The sequence below is a fragment of the Xyrauchen texanus genome, chromosome 9 (genome assembly GCF_025860055.1).
Source record: "Xyrauchen texanus isolate HMW12.3.18 chromosome 9, RBS_HiC_50CHRs, whole genome shotgun sequence".
NCBI classification, from domain to species: domain Eukaryota; kingdom Metazoa; phylum Chordata; class Actinopteri; order Cypriniformes; family Catostomidae; genus Xyrauchen; species Xyrauchen texanus.
This window is the reverse complement of record NC_068284.1, coordinates 32,831,447-32,850,695: the sequence shown is the minus strand read 5'-3', so window position 1 is coordinate 32,850,695 and position 19,249 is coordinate 32,831,447. Positions and strand designations below refer to the sequence as shown.

Below are 19,249 nucleotides of genomic sequence, written 5' to 3'. Positions count from 1 at the left end.
AATCGGGAGAGACCCAAGTCTTGGGTTTCCAGTTCTTTAAATCTTTTTAATCCCTTATCAGCAGCAGAAACCAGGACAAGAGCAAACTGTAAAATGAATCATTGATTGGGACTGACACCTGGGCTTTGGGGCTGGGGTCAGAGAGTGATAATCTCCTTTGACATTTTCTGTTTACTGGAATGGCAAACAACCTCTACCCTACAAAAAAATTAAATAATGTTTTATCACTGCTCAATCACCTGGATAAATGTAGGAGACTTTAAAGTAAACGTCTTCTGCTTCGCCATTTCTTATAGAAGAAAGAATTTACAGCTAGTCCACTAAACAGTTGTGCCACGTTTGTGCATATCATTAAAGTAGAATACATCTTATTCAGTAACCACAAGCAATCCAACTTAAACAGGCACAAACAAAAATGAAATAACTAACTGACAAGTCAATGACACTCCTTTTAGTAAAATCATGCATCTTTTTTTTGTAAATTAGGCATAATAGAATGCTCATTATTCTAAACTCAGTGGTATTTATATGCCTAGTGCAATCAACATCGCACTATTACTTCCCACAGAAAGAAGGCGGTGAAAGAGATGTTTGTGTACATTTCCTGTTGATCATGGCAGAAGTAGTTCTTCACATGATGATCAAATGATGGAGAAGTGTGTTACAATATATCTGGCATATATCCAGATTAGCAAAGCTGTCAAGTGCACTTTAAAAGCATTTAAAAAAAGGATTTACACATTTAAAGAGACAAAACATGTGCCTGGTTCAGTGAAGGAGTGATGTTGTACAGTTCCTGTAAAGAATGCAAATTTGCTATAGTCTTCTGCATTATCCAACAACTACAGTAACACTTAAAATGAAGCTACAAGATATGGAATTGCTGCATGCAAATTTTGATCAGCAAAAATGTTCTGGGTGTCTTTGCACTGTTACCTGATTAGTATAATTCCTTCAGTGATTCGGGCGCTAAAACAAGGCAGATAGCACATGCAAATTAACACCGTTATCAGCAGGCACAATAGAGTTCAACAGTTCTTAGTTCTGGAACTTTCATAAAGTAGGGATAACCCTGCTAGTACCGACACTTCCGCCTCCATCGTGTCTCTTACATGACTGAGTGGCAAACCTTACTTCTCATTTGCAAATCAGAGAATCAGATAAATATTTTTTTTAAGTATTAACACTTCACAAATTGTAGCCCAAACAGTGTCCATTTAAATGGAAAGGCTCTCCTTCAAATCACAAAACATTTAACACTCCAAAAATGCCTTTCCCCTTCCTTTATGCACTTAACACTGGAGATTTGAGAAATGTCTTTCCCATGCTCTAGTGTTTTCTCTAATGGAAAAGATTAAAGAGGCTACAGAACTATAGAGATTCAACAAAACTACAGAACTAGAGAGACTGTCACATTACAGATTTCAGTTTTTTTTTCTTCTTCAAAGAAGAAGTCAGTCCAGGTCATGCACAGAGCTCTGTGTTTCTCTTGTTATAATGGGCTGATGGAAAACTTTTCTTTGACAGGAGATCTTAGCAATGTCATGCAGTCCACAGGCATTGAAGAGAATAGTGCCATTAGACTGAATGATGAATAGACTTCATTAGAAAGCTCTCAATTAAACATAACAGGGAAGAACACTGTGATACTCTTAGTGTTGTTATTCAAAACTGTAACATATTTGAATAAATAATGGAATAAAAGAAAATAAAAACCATCTTTGACCTACTATAATGCAACAGAATTCTCTGAAAACTCTGAATCGTGATCAAAAAATATTCTGGTGAAAAATATAACAACAAATATAAATTATTGGCTTGGAAATATTGGTAGAGTATCATGAAATAAAGTATGGTCATACTTGGAAATGTCCCCCACCCATAAAGCCACAATAATGAAAACATCCACAATAATGAAAACTTTGCATTGATTTTTCACAACATTTATGCCTCTGATCTACAATGAAACAGGATTTTCCTTTACCGAAAATGGAGCATTTGGAAAAGGCTCTCAATACTGCACACTTTGGAATATGAAGTGTTATGATTTTCAGTATGAATATGGACCGTGAAAGCGGGGCCTCATGATCCTTCTGGCTTTTTGGGTTTTAAGTAGGAGGTGTCAGAAAAATTACCACAGAGACTTGTGGCTTGTGGCGGCCAAGCGTTCATAGTGACGTCGATGTGAGCTAGGACTAGACCATCGTGAGACAGGTTCGTTTTACCCTACTGATGTGTTGTGCAATAGTAATCTTGCTCAGTACGAGAGGAACAGCAGGTTCAGACATTTGGTGCGTGTGCCACTGGTGCAAAGCTACCATCTGTGGGAATATGACTGAAAGCCTCTAAATCAGAATCGCCCCTAAACGTAACGATACCGCAGCACTGCAAGACTCTGATTGGCCTGGGATAGCCGGCCCACGAGTGCCCGGCGAGCAGAGCCATTTGAAATGGCGCCGGGGTGCGGCCGGATGAGTGCAGCCCCTCTCCCATTATGCACCGCATGTTTGTTGAGAACCTGGTGCTAAATGTCATTAGTAACTGCAATAATAATATACTTTTCAAAGATTTTATTATAGCTGTACCATAGCTAGGTTCTAAAATGTAAGACTTTTCCATGAAAGGGACACATCAGTCTTCAAAATGTAAAAAAAGACCTACATTTTGTATATATGAAAGGTATTGCAAATATTAGACTGAAAATTTGCAAAATATTGGTTTACAAATGCCATTACCTCTAATGAATGAAAGTGGTGCTGTAAAGTTCTGTGATGGAAGAATACCTAGTGGAAAGAGGCATTTTTATAACTAGAAAAAGCACAATTGCATCATTATTGCCTTAATTTCACATTAGAAGAACTGATTTAATATACTGTATTATTATCCCAGTTTTTCGGTAGTGTGGTCTTTAAACAGAATTTTATGCTCTCAGGTGAAGGCGCTGGGACTGTTGTTGCTGCTGATAAACATTAATGTCTTTAAGAACCATAATCATATACAGAGAGTTATAGGTTCTAAGCTATGTTATTACAGTTTTTGAAGAGACATGAAAATGACATTCAGAATCTTTCCAACCTTACCTCCAAATAATGAGATGGCATGCTCTTGTTCTTTAAAGAAAAAGTTAATCCAAAAATTAAAATTCTGGTTCATCTTTAAATACAATGGCAGTTGATAGTGATAGTGGCCTACTTTAAAGTGTTCTTGTGAGAATTATCGATGTACAGCACACACACACACACACACACACACACACACACACACACACACACACACACACACACACATGTTGTGTTTCCATGTTTTATGGGGACTTTCCATAGACATAATGGTTTTTATACTGTACAAACTTTATATTCTATCCCCTAAACCTAACCCTACCCCTAAACCTAACCCTCACAGAAAACTTTCTGCATTTTTACATTTTCAAAAAACATAATTTAGTATGATTTATAAGCTGTTTTCCTCATGGGGACCGACAAAATGTCCCCACAAGGTCAAAAATTTCGGGTTTTACTATCCTTATGGGGACATTTGGTCCCCACAAAGTGATAAATACACGCTCACACACACACACACACACACACGCACACACACACACACACACGTAGTGTTTCCATGTTTTATGGGGACTTTCCATAGACATAATGGTTTTTATACTGTACAAACTTTATATTCTATCCCCTAAACCTAACCCTACCCCTAAACCTAACCCTCACAGAAAACTTTCTGCATTTTTACATTTTCAAAAAACATAATTTAGTATTATTTATAAGCTGTTTTCCTCATGGGGACCGACAAAATGTCCCCACAAGGTCAAACATTTCGGGTTTTACTATCCTTATGGGGACATTTGGTCCCCACAAAGTGATAAATACACGCTCACACACACACACACACACACACACACACACACACACACACAAAATATGAATTCCAAGTTTTACATGAACAAGCTTCTCTCATGTACTCATGAACATGCAACGGACGTCAAGATTGTAATTGACATTTTTTTTAGTTGCTTTCCATTGAACCTATTGTACAGTATGCTTTCAGAAGACTTGGAATATCAACTGCCCTTGTTTTTATTATATGATATTGATTAAAAAAATTTATTTTGTATTGAATGAAAAGAAAGTCAAAGAAGTTTAGAATGACCTGAGGGTGAGTAAATGATGAAATACATTTAAAAATGTGTCTCTGCTAAATAGTCTCTGTTATTACACATTAAGACTCATGTTACACAACAGATACAAATTTTACAAAACAATATTCGATTTTTTTCCCCATTCCAGTCAGTCAGACCACAATACAAAGCAAAATATTGCAGAAAAAATATATTACTCAACATGTATGCAATTATTTGCAATCTTCACAAGTTTGAATCTATTGTGACCGTGTGATGAGCTCATTTTCACCTACAATACACAACATTTGTTTTTCGAGAGTAAAAACACACCACTGATTGAAATGTCAGGACTGAAAGCATGAATGACTATATTTCAAGATGCCAGATAATTACAGCTCTTCCAGATGTTCAGGTGATTCCACATATCTTCAACTCTTTGGTGTGGTATATTCGTAATCATCATACAGTAACCTGAAAGATGCCTACATGTCTTTGAGGACTGCTGGTAATTCTCTAGTGTTCTGCAGGACAATTCGCTCACAATTCGTTTAAGTGGTTGTTGTGTTCTTAAGTCATGATTTAATCAGTGGAAAAGCAGGGGATTTAAAAAAAAAAAAAGAGTAGAATGGTGATAAAAAAACTTGTAGCCCACATGATGTTAAGGCATCAGGTCAATAAAAGCATTAACCTCTAGCCAAGATAACAGATGGGAATGTTTGTTGGCTTCACATTGGATCTGGAAATGCCTTGTTGATAAAGCAAATATAGTGAGTAACATTACTGCGGTTTGTCTCTTTAAAAGCTGCAGTGATGAAACTTGATGTATACTTTCTCTAACTGATCTTCAAGTGTGAAAGAGCGATAATAGATGAAACTGGACAAGATAACTTTGAAACAGCGACAAAATCTGTTTGGCACAGTTATATTTGTGAGTTAAGCCTACCTACAGACTGCTTGCAAAATCAAAAACAGGCTTCAAATAGACTTTTATTGAAGCCAATTAGAATTTTTTTTGCACTTTTCAAAACTTACAAGACTGTTTTATAGTTCACATTAATGTGAGAGTGCATTCTCTCACAACCTAAACAAAATTGTCTCGGCAACAAGGTCAACAACAGTCTGTGTATTCTCTTTTTTAGAAAAGTTTGTTTATTAATTTGCTCCCTTAATAATTTTAAGGTGGATAGTTCAAATGAAAAGTATGATTTTCGTGGTAATGATCTGCTTGTTGTTCTATTTTCTGTCCCACCCACGTGGATACCTTTCAATCTAGCTGATACAGAAAAACACATGCATGCTTGCAGTGTGTCAGACTTACAAAGCTTATGTAAACACATAAATACTACTGTACAGTATGTATACATGTTTTCTACACTTGCCCTAGAGGGTTCCTAAAAAGGGTTGCATAAGTCATTGTGAAATTTACATGTTGGCAGCATTGATTTTCCCCCTTGCATGATCATAATCTGTAAGGATGTTTTCAAACTTGGTATGATATTTTGGTCTGAACCTGAGTTCGTACCCTCCTTCCCCTGCACCCCAGTATATTTGCATCATCAACGTAAGTGGCAGCTGTTCACCACTGTAGCTAGATAACGACTTGTGAAGAGAAGTGTTAATTATTTGTTTCTTTGGATTAACCACAAAAACATTACACACACTGAACCACTCTTAAAGGAACAGTTTACCAAAAAATCTAAATTCTCTCATAATTTACTCACCCTTATACCATCCCAGATGCACATGAGTTTCTTTCTATTGCTGAACACAAAGACTGTCAGAAGAATTTCTCCTAAACAAGTGAAGTGTCCGTACAAGTGAATGGGTACCAAAATTGTGAATATCAATTTGACACCAGTGGTTTAATCCATGTCTTCAGAAGAGATATGACAGGTGTGGTTGAGAAACAGATACATTTTTAAGTCCTTTTTTACTATCAATCTCCACTTTCACTTTCACATTCACTTTTATATTCTTCTTCTTTTTTTGGGCGATTCACATTCTTCGTGCTTATCCCCACCTACTGGGCAGGATGGAAGAATTTATAGTAAAAAGAAAAGTGTATCTGCTTCTCGCACACATCTGCCATATAAATGGTAAATGGTCTGCACTTATATAGTGCTTTTTTAACCTTAGCGGTATTCAAACCTCTTTACACTGCATCTAATTCACACACCAATGACGGCAGAGCTGCCATGCAAGGCGCTAGCCTGCCACTGGGAGCAACTTGAGGTTCAGTGTCTTGCCCAAGGACACTGGCATGTGGAGTCACGTGGGCCAGGAATCAAACCACCAACCCTGCGATTAGTGAATAACTCGCTCTACCACCTGAGCCACAGCCGCTTCTGAAGATATAGATTTAACCACTGGAGTCTTATAAATTACTTATATGCTGCCTTAAAAATGTTGGTACCCATTCACTTGAATTGTATGGACCTACAGAGCTGAGAAATTCTTCTTAAAATCTTTGTATTCAGAAAAAGAAAGTAAGTTATACACATCTGTAATGGTATGAGGGTGAGTAAACGATGAGAGAATATTCATAGAAAAGCTAAACACATTATATTATGACAGGTAGCATGCAAAGATCCAAATTTACACCATCAATTGCGGTTAATTTCTGCAAGTTTGGCTAGATTGCTTTAATATAAATTGTAAACCATCCCGGAGTTCGCATGAACCAAAATGAGTCTATATACATAAGGGAGGTAGAATGGCTGGCTCACTGGTATAGTCAAAACAACCTGGAGCTGAACACGCTCAAAACGGTGGAGATGATTGTGGACTTTAGGAGGAACACCCCAACACTGACCCCCTCACCATTCTAAACAGCACTGTGGCAGCAGTGGAATCCAGAATTCAGGTCCCTGGGCACTACCAACTCACAGGACCAGAAGTGGGAGACCCACATCGATTCCATTGTTAAAAAGGTCCAGCAGAGGTTGTACTTCCTTTGCCAGTTGAGGAAGTTCATCCTGCCACAGGCGCTGCTGATCCAGTTCTACTCAGCAGTCATTGAGTCTTTCCTCTGCACTTCAGTAACTGTCTAGTTTGGTGCTGCTGCAAAGGAAAGTTCAGACTGCTGAGAGGATTATTGGTTGCCCCCTGCCCTCCCTTCAAGAACTGTTCACTTCCAGAGTCAGGAAAAAGGCTGGAAAATTCACTCTGGACTCCACTCACCCAGTCCACTACCTTTTTGAACTGTTGCCTTCTGGCCGACGATACAGAGCTCTGAGCACCAGAACCGTCAGGCACAGGAACAGTTTTTTTTACCTCATGCAGGCTATCCATTTCATGAACAATTAAAACTGCCCCATTGAGCAATAATTATGTGCAGTACACAGTTTAGTCTTTTTATATTCATCAAATATGTGTAAGCATACTTGGCAATAAAGCTGATTCTGATTCTGAAATGCAGTTCACTGGTAAGCACCCAAGTTCAGAAAACCACTTACACATAAGTCATACTAACTGAACCTATTGTTTAAATAATGGACCAAGATCTCTTAGTAATACCAAGCATTGTGCTGCAGGGTTTTTTTTTTTTTTTTGGAGTCACCCAACAAGAACATTATACCACGGATCGTTTCAATAGACAAACACTTAATCTCTCGTTTCTCTCTCTCTCTCTCTCTCTCTCTCTCTCTCTCTCTCTCTCCCCATTTCAAATATATAATTACATGTAATTATAAATTAAGTTTGAATCATCCATCAATGTTCTTTAATGTTAACACAATCATTTCAGTTTCTATGTCTCTTAAGTGTCTTTCTCTCTCTCTTTCTCTGCCCTGGTTTGACAAGGTGCTTACAACTGACCTCAGTGTGTCTGGCAGTGAGCTAAGCACTTGTCCAACTAAGTGGAGTCCTTCCTTTATTTCAAGTTTGTCTAATCTAGTATCACTATATGTCACGACTGAGAGAACATGAGGAGCAGTTCCCTTAAGAGACAGATACGCCTCATCCATCTCTTTATCCCTCTCTAGAGAGCCCCCCCCCCCCTCTCAATCTCTCATCTTTCAACATCTCGCTCTTGTATTGCATCATGTAGCATCCTCTGCTTTAACTGGCTAGACTGGCATAAAGAGATGTCTGTGTTGTCTTTGTTCGAAACTGACTGTGAACTCTGCGCGGTGAGTGTTACCCTAAGGCAGACGCAGACATGTAGGCGGGTGGTGGTGAGGGGGGTTCTGTAACCCCTATTTGCGCAGGTTAATGTGCAAACACCTCGACGTGAAGACTGCAGTGGAAGCTGCCTCGGCCAGTCTGCTAATGCCCTTCTCCTGCGAGAGAGCTCAGCCTTGCAACATTACCATTCTATTCTCATTATTCCTACAGTGCCTGCCAAATTGCCTTGTCTTTCAGGATCATTGGACACTGTTCATTTCTAGCACCTGCGACCCAGAGGGTTTTAAAGCCTCCTTCTCGCTCTCACTCCTAGAGTTCCCAAGGCAACGTGGACCTCAGCATGTAGGGACACAAGGAAACTGTGTTCTAGGAAAGCAAAATGTGAGACATTTCACTTCACCAAATGGGCTGTTAGACATGGACAGCTTTTCTTGTTATTTTCACTAGAATCGGATTGTGTGTATGAATTAGATTATCTCTGATAAACAAGCCTTTGTTATTCAATTTGTGACCTGACATCATTACATTACAACACTCAGGTGAGATTTAGAAAATGTTTCCATATTATTAAATTGAAAATGTGTCATTTCTGTGCCTCTAGTGACAACAAATTAAATTGCAAAAAAAATAAAATAAGAAATCAGGTTTCCCCTGAGCACACCAGCTGTCTGCCATTTGTCAATAAATGGAGAGTCCTGCCAATAACTCATGTCATTGATTGAGCCACTGTTTCTGTGTTGAGCAGTTCGGGATGCTCAAACAAACAGAGCAATATTTTGATGGCACCACAGAGACAGTTTATACTTTTTGAGGAATGAAATTACGAATGACTTATAGTTGTCTCTGCGAATTAAGCTGGGATGGGAGTATTTTAACATCAAAAACATAACATGAGTCACCTGTATTTGTTTTAAAGTAGAGCTGTCACAATTAATGCGCTAACGCATGCGATTAATTAAAAAACTTGAATGCATTAATTTTCCTTTATTGCGTATAATGCATTTAGCGTTGATACAGCATAAACCACCAAAAATTATCTTGTTGGGAGGACGGAACCTTTGTAATGTGTCCGCATGGAGTCATTCCACTGACACACACCACAAACACACACAACAGAGGTACCTGTCAGTGATAAAAATGATGTAGAAAGGACCTCATAGCACTATTTGATGTGCAAAACAAGCCCACATGGGACCTTTCAAAGGTGCATTTTAATTACCACAGACACATGCCAAGTCTTAACTATCAACAATACGCAGAATGAGATGTTTTTGTTTGCAAGCATGGAGTTCATAGCAGTGTTTAACGCTGGTGTTGACGCTCTAAAGCGAATCATGAACGCAGCTGCTCTAGGAAAGCGGATTAATATTCTGGAGGATTTTAATTTAAAAGACTGAATGCCCATTGCAATGAATATGCAACCAATGGTGACTAGTTCTTTCAATTAGTCAACCTCCCACTAAGACTTTGGGAAACATTTAATGTTACTTGAATTGGTGCTATTTTACTGCATTTCTATCTTTATACTGTGGAAGGCACTGTTTGGAAAATGTTAATAAAGCATTATATTGTTACATTTTAAAATAAGTCTATATGGTGTCAAATTTCAGCATTTTCGATTAATCGTGATAAACTACAAAACATGCGATTAACCGCAATTAAACATTTGAATCTACTGACAGCACTATTTTAAAGTCTTAATGGAACCTTTAAATGACCTTCTCTTAAAATACATTTCCTGTCCTCTCTTGACTGTATTATTAATTAGAAAAAGATTGATTGAAATAATGCACCACCAATACAGTAAGCTAACATTTTGTCAATAAATTATGCAGCATCAGGGTGTGCTCCAAAACTATGCATATGATTTATTGATTATTTGCAGCTTTATTAAGTATCCTTTTGTTACATTTGCATAAAATGTTTAATGAGTGTTTTAATATTATTATTATTATCATTATTATTACACTGTTCTTGTTCTTGCATATGCCAATTTCTTGCATGACTGAATTGTGGATACATTTTTATTTTTACTTTATTCTTGAGTTTTCATTTAAGTTGAATAGGTTGAACAAAAAGGGACAATGGTGAGTTTAGCCCTACGTTGGGTTCAGAGTGGAGTGATTCATAATAGAAAACCAATTCCAAGGGTGTACACAGTCCTGTGGGTACTAAAAAAGTAAGATTAAGTGTGTTTCCAACCACTCTTTTGTGAGACCTGGAGGTATGTTTCATCAGACCAAATCCTTCAAGTAAAAGGAGAGAGAGAGACAAATACCTCATTTAGATTCAAGAAGTTCTCTGTGCACACAAAATGTCAATCCACTACCGCAATCCACTCAGGTCTAAGAATAATTGCTCATAAAATGCTCAAATGTTCTCAGCATGCTTTTCTAGAAATCGTTTTAGGCTTAGTTTTTTGCCTAAAGTTGGGTTACAGCAGAACTCACCCTTATGTTGTTCCAAACCACTATGACTGCAGAAAAAAAAAGTTTAAGTAATGACAGAATTTTAATTTGTAGGTGAACTATCCCTTTAAGATATTTATTGGCACATAACATATAATGTAAAAATTCTTCACACAATTTCTCCCTTCCTGGTTAGACCTTGAGCTATTCCATTAATGAAACACTGAGTACAATGAAGTCCTGCTATGTCTGCAGTCATTTAGCTGAGAGAGTTGGCAACAAGATATGAATGAATAAATCTTTCAAAATTTTGCTGATATAAAAGAAGCTCCTACTGCCTCTTAGAGTGTTTATGGGAATATCATTGCCTATGGTCTCCTGGCTAACACAATGTTTCTTCCTCCTTATATATGTCAGTGAATCAAATTATTTAGGGTCACCATTTGACAGGAAGCATAATATCCTCTTCTCTTTAAATGCAACTGTGACGAGGAGGAGGGCTGATGATGCACAGTTAGCGCTGAATCAGCTGATCAGTGGGGGAGCGAGATAAAGGGGAGCTGGAGGTGCCAGTTAGAGAGAGAGAGAGAGAGAGAGACTCACGAGTTGCATGTGTGTCTGTGTTTGTTTATGTTTGTTTTAAGTTTGACATTAAAACTTTGTTTACTGTTCAGCCGGTTCAGGAGCAGGCGGGAACCTTTAAAGAATGGGCAAGGAGGAGGCGGGAATTGACTTGATTTTTTAACAAATGAGTATTTCAGTACAGTATTTTATGTTGAATCATAAATGCCTTTATTGTAAAAGATTGTGTTGTAACAGTATAAGGATGGGCAAGGAGGAGGCGGGAACCAACTAAACAGTAAACATTAAGTTTTAATGTCAAAATTAACTTAAAACCAACATAAACAAACATGCAGCGCAGCCGTGTGCGTCTATCTCGAACTGGTTCCTCCAGCTCATTTTAATCCCCCTCCTGGCTGATTAGCCTGATTCAGGACTGGACATGTTTCATCACGGCCCGGCCCTACCCTCCTCCTCATCACAGCCTTTTAGGCTGTATAAGGATGGATGAAGGTAGGATGAAAAAAGTGCTTTTTAAACTGTTCAAAGATATCCATTCTATCAAAAATGCTGTTGGTTAAACCAATAACTGTTTAGGCAGCAAGGTAGCTTCCTGCATTTTTTGATACAGCCAAAGCAGGGGCGGATCTACCGTGGTGGCATGGGGTGGTAAATTCCACCCTAAGAAAAAGTATTACCACCCCAGTAAGTATCCAAATGTATTAAATATAAATGTAATTACATTATCGTTGATTTTGACATTGTTTAGGGGTTTTATGTCCAACTGCTTAATCTTTCAACGATTGCACAAATGACTACAGACCAACTGATTGTTTACAGCATCAGCCAATCATAGCATCTACCAACTGCCTACCTACTATTGCAGTGCATGTACAGTGTTTGGGCTCTCTAGGGTTGATGAGCTTATTTCCTCGACAACAATGACCACATGGACAAATACGTGGAAAAAAAAAATTGGTAAAAGATACATTTCTAAGTTGTTTCCAAGCATTCACTGAATGATTATTAGATACATCGACAGTTATGGCTTGAGATTGGTGAGATGTGTCCTCACCACTTTTTGAAATAGCTTTCATCAGGTATGTGTATAATCCAGATGAAACATCTCCAGTTCTTGAGTTGGAGTTTCTATTTCATCTGTGTTTTTTGATTTGCGATCTGATGCTGGAATGTGTTATTTTGAATGTGATGATAAGAGTTATTTGCGGCTGAGAAGAAGAGGGGGACTTGAGTTACATGACTTGACTCGAGTCTGACTCGAGTCGTAAATTTAAGGACTTGTGACTTTGACTTGAGAACCAGCATCTTGAGACGTAACTTGACTTGAACAGCATGACTCGACTATGACTTGAATGTTTATTCATATTATTTTCAATAAATTATTATAAACAGTAATGAAATGCGGTAAAAAATATTGCGACATCAATTAATTCATATGCAAAATGTAAGCCCGCCAGTACTACTGATCTGCATATGCGCAGTTAACGCTGCGCTCACAACAAGCCAAAATGACAGATGATTGTCCAGTTCCCAAAATAATCTCCTTTGGATATAAAGATTTCGAATTGTACCGTGTGAATAAAAATTTATTTGCCAGATGCACAATATCCATCCATCCATCCATCCATCCATCGTCAACCACTTATCCTGTGTACAGGGTCGCGGGGGGCTGGAGCCTATCCCAGCTAACATTGGGCAAAAGGCGGGGGACACCCTGGACAGGTCGCCAGTCCATCACAGGGCCACACATAGACAGACATACACTCACACTCACATCCACGGCAATTTTTTTGGAGACACCAATTAACCTAGCCTGTATGTCTTTTGGATGGTGGGAGGAAGCCAGAGTACCCGGAGAGAACCCACACAGACACGGGGAGAACATGCAAACTCCACACAGAAAGGCCAGGGCAACCAGGGTTTGAACCCACGACCTTCTTGCTGTGAGGCGACAGTGCTAACCGCTGCACCACCGTGCCGCCCCAGATGCACAATATTTCAAAAACCACAAGGAAAGGTAAGTAAATCATTTAATTATCCAGAAAGATTCATATGTAAAATTACTGATCACATGTTTGAGCTTTGTCAGTAAATAAAATGTTTGAAGTGACCCGACATTGCCTCTAAATGTGTGTGTGCCTTTTCTAAACCTTCTCAGCTGTCAACAATATACCATAACCATTTGTTGGTAATATAAAAACATAACAGGCAGATCTGCAGTGACTACACTTAAAATGTGACAAGTAGTATAAAATATACAAAATGACTCGTGATGAAATCCAAGTGCTCTCATAGTGATTATGACTTCTGAAGACTTTAACTAAAGGCCTTGAATGCAACACCTTTATGACTTTTTTATATAAATTTATCTCTGAAGGGAACTGACTGTCTTTGATGGCATTTTCTTTTCATCTTACCTCCGTATAATGCCTAATAAAGTATTTTTTATAAGCGCAGGGCTGCTTTGTGTACAGGCGTTACCAGGGTAACATCTATATTTCTGCTGCATAAGCGCCACTTACTGTCAGAGACCGAATTTGCATTTTAATTCAGCCCGTCTGCCGTTTTTGTTAGATCAATGTGAAAATCTGACCACATTTTTATACAGCAGTGTTATACATTTTAACAAGTTAATTTTAAAAATCTAAACAATTTGGATAATAAGGTATCTAAAAGTATTCACAGTATTTTTAAGTGCCCACAATATAAATACCATGCATGTTCATTAACGCAATTTATAGTATAACACATTACTGTTATACAATTCATGTAAAAAATGTATGTAAAGATATGTATATAAGTTCATCTTTTAGAGCAAAAATAAAATATTTATTAAAAAAATGAACCTCTTTATTTTAGTTCTATAGCTTGACTCGACTTGTCTTGAAACTCATCAGGACTTGACTTGGCTTGCTTGAGGTGAGTCACTAACTTGACTTGCTTGATTTGTCTGCACTGCACTTGAGACATGACTCGATGGTTAGAATAAAATCCTTTATTTTGGTCACACATTATACACACAGTTTTTTGCATATATACAGTGAAATGTATTAGTTTTCACATATCCCAGCTAAGCTGGGGTCAGAGTGCAGGGTCAGCCAAAAAGTTACCACTAGATCAATCATTCATGTTGTTAATCAAAGTGTTGATCTAGGTATTCATCTACTGATTAACAAAATCTCAAGACTGATAGTTGCAGATGTAGAAATTAAATTACCACATTATGTGAAATATTTATTTGGGTGCTTAATTCGGTCATTAAGTATGACTGTTGATCAAAACATGTGATTTAAATTAATCTTTTACTGTGTATAACATAATTAATATTAATGAGTTTTGCAGCACTGCCCCAAAAAGTACAATTTTCTGTTCAAATTATTTGTATTTAGACCTAACTTTGTGTTAATCATTACTTTCAAATGGATTATTCCAGCTGTTACAAAGGTGATACATAGGATATTTATGCATTTTCCATACATGGGTACACTTTACAAAGGTGGTAACGTTTAGTCCAAATTGCCAGTTCTATATATATATGCATAGGAACATTTTAGAATTTGTTGATGTGTTTAAGACACAATGTCTTGGTGCTCTGGAGATAGAAATTTTGTTACTTATGTTTTGTTTTTGTTTTTTGGGCAAATCAGTCTCAAAATGGTTACTATTTGGTTCCTGTGGAAATGCAGTTGTATCACAAATTCTTGGACATTTATACTTTTTTATAATTAATAGTGACTCCAATTAATGAACTAGTACTTGTTGCAATGAAGCTTGGTATCTTAATCCACAAGAACTACGCATGGACACTTGCTTTAGTGTTGCCACCCCTCATAGTCTGCATGCCATCCCTTTGACACCCCATGAATACAATTCTAGATCCATGCCTGCTTATGGCACATTTGGGTGCTTTAAGCATTAAAGTGAGACACTATCGTTATTTGTTATTTTATTGAAATCAGCGATCAAATCATTCTTTCTTTAAAATTTCTCCTTTAATGTTCTGCAGAGTAAAGTAGGGCATATTGGTTTGTACCAACACAAGGGGGAGTAAATAATGACAGAATATACATTTTTGTGTGAGCTATTGCTTTATTGCTGCCTCTGAAGATTTTGTCCAAATTCTAAGGCAGCATTGCATGAATCCTTTAAAGAGAAGGCAATCTCAGAATGCATTCAGTGGACAAACTCTATCTAAGTTGGTGGACAAGATGAGAGAAATGTCTTATTTGCTACGTTATCCTGCTTATTATAGTATTGTGTTTATAGAGCATTGCATCCAGAGTGTCGGGTCTCCTATTTGTGTGGTGTGCAGAGTCTCTGCTGACGTAGAGTGTTCTAAATTAGTCACTTATGAGGTTCTATGATGGTTAGGATTGTATATCCTAGGATACAGCGAGGAATCTCACAAAGTTTTGGAGCATAGCTCCTGTCACACCAGAATAGAAGTGTTGCTTGGTGATCTTAATATTATTCAAAGCAGAACAGTAATTGTGTTTTTCAGGCAACATTTTCCCTTCAAAAAATCAAATGCCTAGATGATAGTCAAAGATTCATATCCACTGCAAACTACACGCCCTTTGTCTTCAGGACAGACAAACAACATTAAGTCTTTGAGCTCTCTAACACATACAGACTTTGTAACTGCTGCTGTTGTGTAAGCTGCCAAAAGAGATGAGGGTGTAGATATAACATGGACAATAAGGAAAAATACAAGACTACCCCAGATGGTGCACCTGATGTAGACAGATATCGAGTCAGTGATTGATCTGAGGGTGAAATCGGACTAGCATTTCGGATTGTGTGACACCCACACATCTATTATTGAGTTGAGCTTGGACTCAGATTGATCAGGGATCTCGATGCTGTCTTTCTCAGGTCACTGAATTTTGATCCTTCCCTGAACCCGAAAGACACTGAGGAGATGACTTCAGGGCGATCCATGTCTGAATAACATTACAAAGCCCTCTGCCATTCACTCTCAGTTCTAACTCTCTCAATCATCAATACGTCAACAAATAGATGATTCCAGTTCACGATTTTGTTATGTAATCCTTGAGAGCAATATGGTAAACAAATTTGACTTGCATGCTCTAGGTGGTGGGACAAGGCCTAAGAATCAATTCAAGCTCTCGGATGTTCCTACTTCCTGGAACTGATTGAAAATACAGGTGAAGTTATGATAGTGGAGAGTTGAAACAATATGTCTCTGTACAAAATGGCACACTTAATGCCGACATGCAGAGTTGGAAAGTCCAATTTCGACCACTATCTTATTCTTTTGCTGGTTAGTGCCGGTCTAATAATTGGAAAACAATTGTTTTTTTTCTTTCATTCCAGAGGAGGCTGACAGCATAATGGCTCCTCTCATTAGTAAACTGACCAATCAGAATGGATATACCTACACTCACTGAAAACTTATTAGGAACACTATGGTCCTAAAAAAGTGCCAAACGTGGTCTTCTGCTGTTGTAGCCCATCTGCTTCAAGGTTCAACATTTTGTGCATATTGAGATGCTATATCTCAATACAATTGCACAGAGTGATTATCTGAGTTAGCATAGCCTTTCTGTCAGCTCGAACCAGTCTGGCCATTCTCAGTTGACCTCTTTCATCAACAAGGCCTTTCCATCTGCTGCTGCTCACTGGATATTTTTAGTTTTTGGCACCATTCTAAGTAAGCTCTTGAAACTGTTGTGCATGACAATCCAAGGTGATGAACAGTTCCGGAAATGATCAAACCAGCCTGTCTGGCATCAACAAGCATGCCATTGTCAAAATCACTGTGATCAAATTTTTCCCCATTCTGATGGTTGATGTGAACATTAACTAAAGCTCCTGATCCGTATCTGCATGATTTATGCATTGCAACATGATTGGCTGATTAGATAATCACATGATAAAATAGGTGAAAAAAAATACCACAAAATTTGGTTAGATTTCTCTGAAAACGAGTAATCTCAAGTCATTTTATTTTTACTTTTTAAGAATTTTTTAAAGACATTTTTGAGGTTTTCTTACAGGAAAACAGCTCAAACATAGTTGTCAGAAAAATAGTAGTAGCAAAACAGTAAGACAATTATGTTTTGCCATCAAACCAACTTATGGTTAACAGTAGCACAACAGTTGAAAAGATACTTTCAAATTTGGCTGAAATATAGATATTTCCATACAAATGATTGAAGGTGTGACAGAGTCATATATATGATTTACATATCAGCCTTCCCCAAAAATTCCATTACGTCACCAAAGTGTGGATGAGGGCCATAAGGGCTGAAGGTGCCAATTTACCAAAGCGATGGTGATGTAAAGAGAATATTATATATCTTTGTGTTGTGATCTGTATAATTAAATGAACCTTCTCCTCCCAAACCTTTGTTCTAGACTCCTTAAAGATCAAAATGTCTATTCTTAGACAGCTTAGACTGACAAACTGATTGACAAGCATAAGCAGCATATAGTGCGAGTTTTCAGTGTCACTCTAAAGTGCGCTCTTATCGCCAGAGATCCATGAACTGGTATCTCTCTTTATTCAAGCCATGCTAATGGCTCGTTAATATGAGAGTCATGGGGCTGTCAAAGACACCATGCAGCACCGAGCTAAAGGACACTAATCCCCATTGATTAGAGTTCTCAGATCAAAGGCTTCCAGCGATGTCACTTCCCCTCTGTTCTCCCCCACCCACTGCCGTCACAATTAGGGCCCTCTCAGCATTTCATTAAGATGTTAAAAATACCAAGTTGCCTCTCCCTCTAGGGATCTAATCACTGAGACACATACCAAAACACTAATTTTCTAAGAAACAAACCGTGGCATCTGCCTTAACATTTCAATCAGGTGGCAAGCCCTGCCCATGCTTGCAACTCACAAAAGCCAATGCTGACTCCACAGTAACTCCTGGAATCTAATGTGCATGCAATGTGTGATAATGAGCTCATCTTCTAGCATGGAAGAAAAGGTACATTTAATTTGCAACAGAAAAAGGATGTTTTTTTGTGCCTGAGATGGGAAAGACTCCAGTACAAAAGAGTAAACTTAAGTAGGGCCAGCAGCAATAATTAGAGGCTGTAAGTATGGAGTGGTAATTCTAGGACAGTGTCACGACAGAGGCATCACCCTAGCAGCTTTTTGCCTTCATCATCACGTCCTAGTCATTCTGTTCTCTCCTCAATTTTAATGTTTCCACAATAGGCTTGTCAATCTACAGATTTATCATGTGAGTTGTCATTACATTGAGCCCATTTAAATGCACACCAATAAGCTAGTAACTCTCTAATATCAGTTTATTTAAAAAATGTGACAAAGAAAGAAGTCCATGCATACATGACATTTGAAATAATTGCATTATTCTCTACTTTTGACTTCAAACCGTGAAGAGGTATGCTTTCAAAATGTGTACACAATGGATGAGCTTTTAAGGATTGGGTAAGGTGTTTACATGGCATGCATGGCTTTCGGTCTAATCTACCCGTGTTGACCGGGTAATTCATAAGCTGTTTATGGCCTTAACACGATAAAGGCATGCTTCACGTGTTGTCGGCTTATTAAGCATAATCATTGTTAGAACGTGCATATAAACGCATTCAATATAGCACAGTCTCTCACACTTTTTTTGCTTAAAGGAGTATTCCGGGTTCAATACAAGTTAAGCTCAATTGACATAAATTGTGGCATAATGTTAATACACACAAATTCATTTAAATTTGTCGCTCCTTAAAATTTAAAAAAATAATAATTATCTTAATCTTAGGATAGCCACAAGACATAAACAATATGCATGTTAACATGATTTTAGTGTGACAAATTGCTTACTAACCTTTTCTGTGTAAATTAAATTTTACAACTTCGTTGCCATGACAACTTAACACTGTAAACCCTAAAACGACCACAAAAACAATAATTTAAACAATGTTGCATATCAAATAATACACTAGTTTTAACAGAAGAATTAATCAATGAAGTTTCCTTTATAAAATTATAAGCTTTATATTTTTGCCTTGCAACCCT

At 37.7% G+C, this 19,249-nt stretch overlaps 2 protein-coding genes across 2 annotated transcripts in view; both read right to left on the bottom strand.

Annotated features, from left to right (window-relative positions):
* The window catches only part of LOC127648831 (tenascin-R-like), a 206,342-nt gene that overhangs the window by 61,608 nt on the left and 125,485 nt on the right, over positions 1 to 19,249 (bottom strand). The gene's annotated exons all lie outside the window — the stretch shown is intronic.
* The window catches only part of si:ch211-14a17.10 (nuclear factor 7, ovary), a 278,448-nt gene that overhangs the window by 196,371 nt on the left and 62,828 nt on the right, over positions 1 to 19,249 (bottom strand). The gene's annotated exons all lie outside the window — the stretch shown is intronic.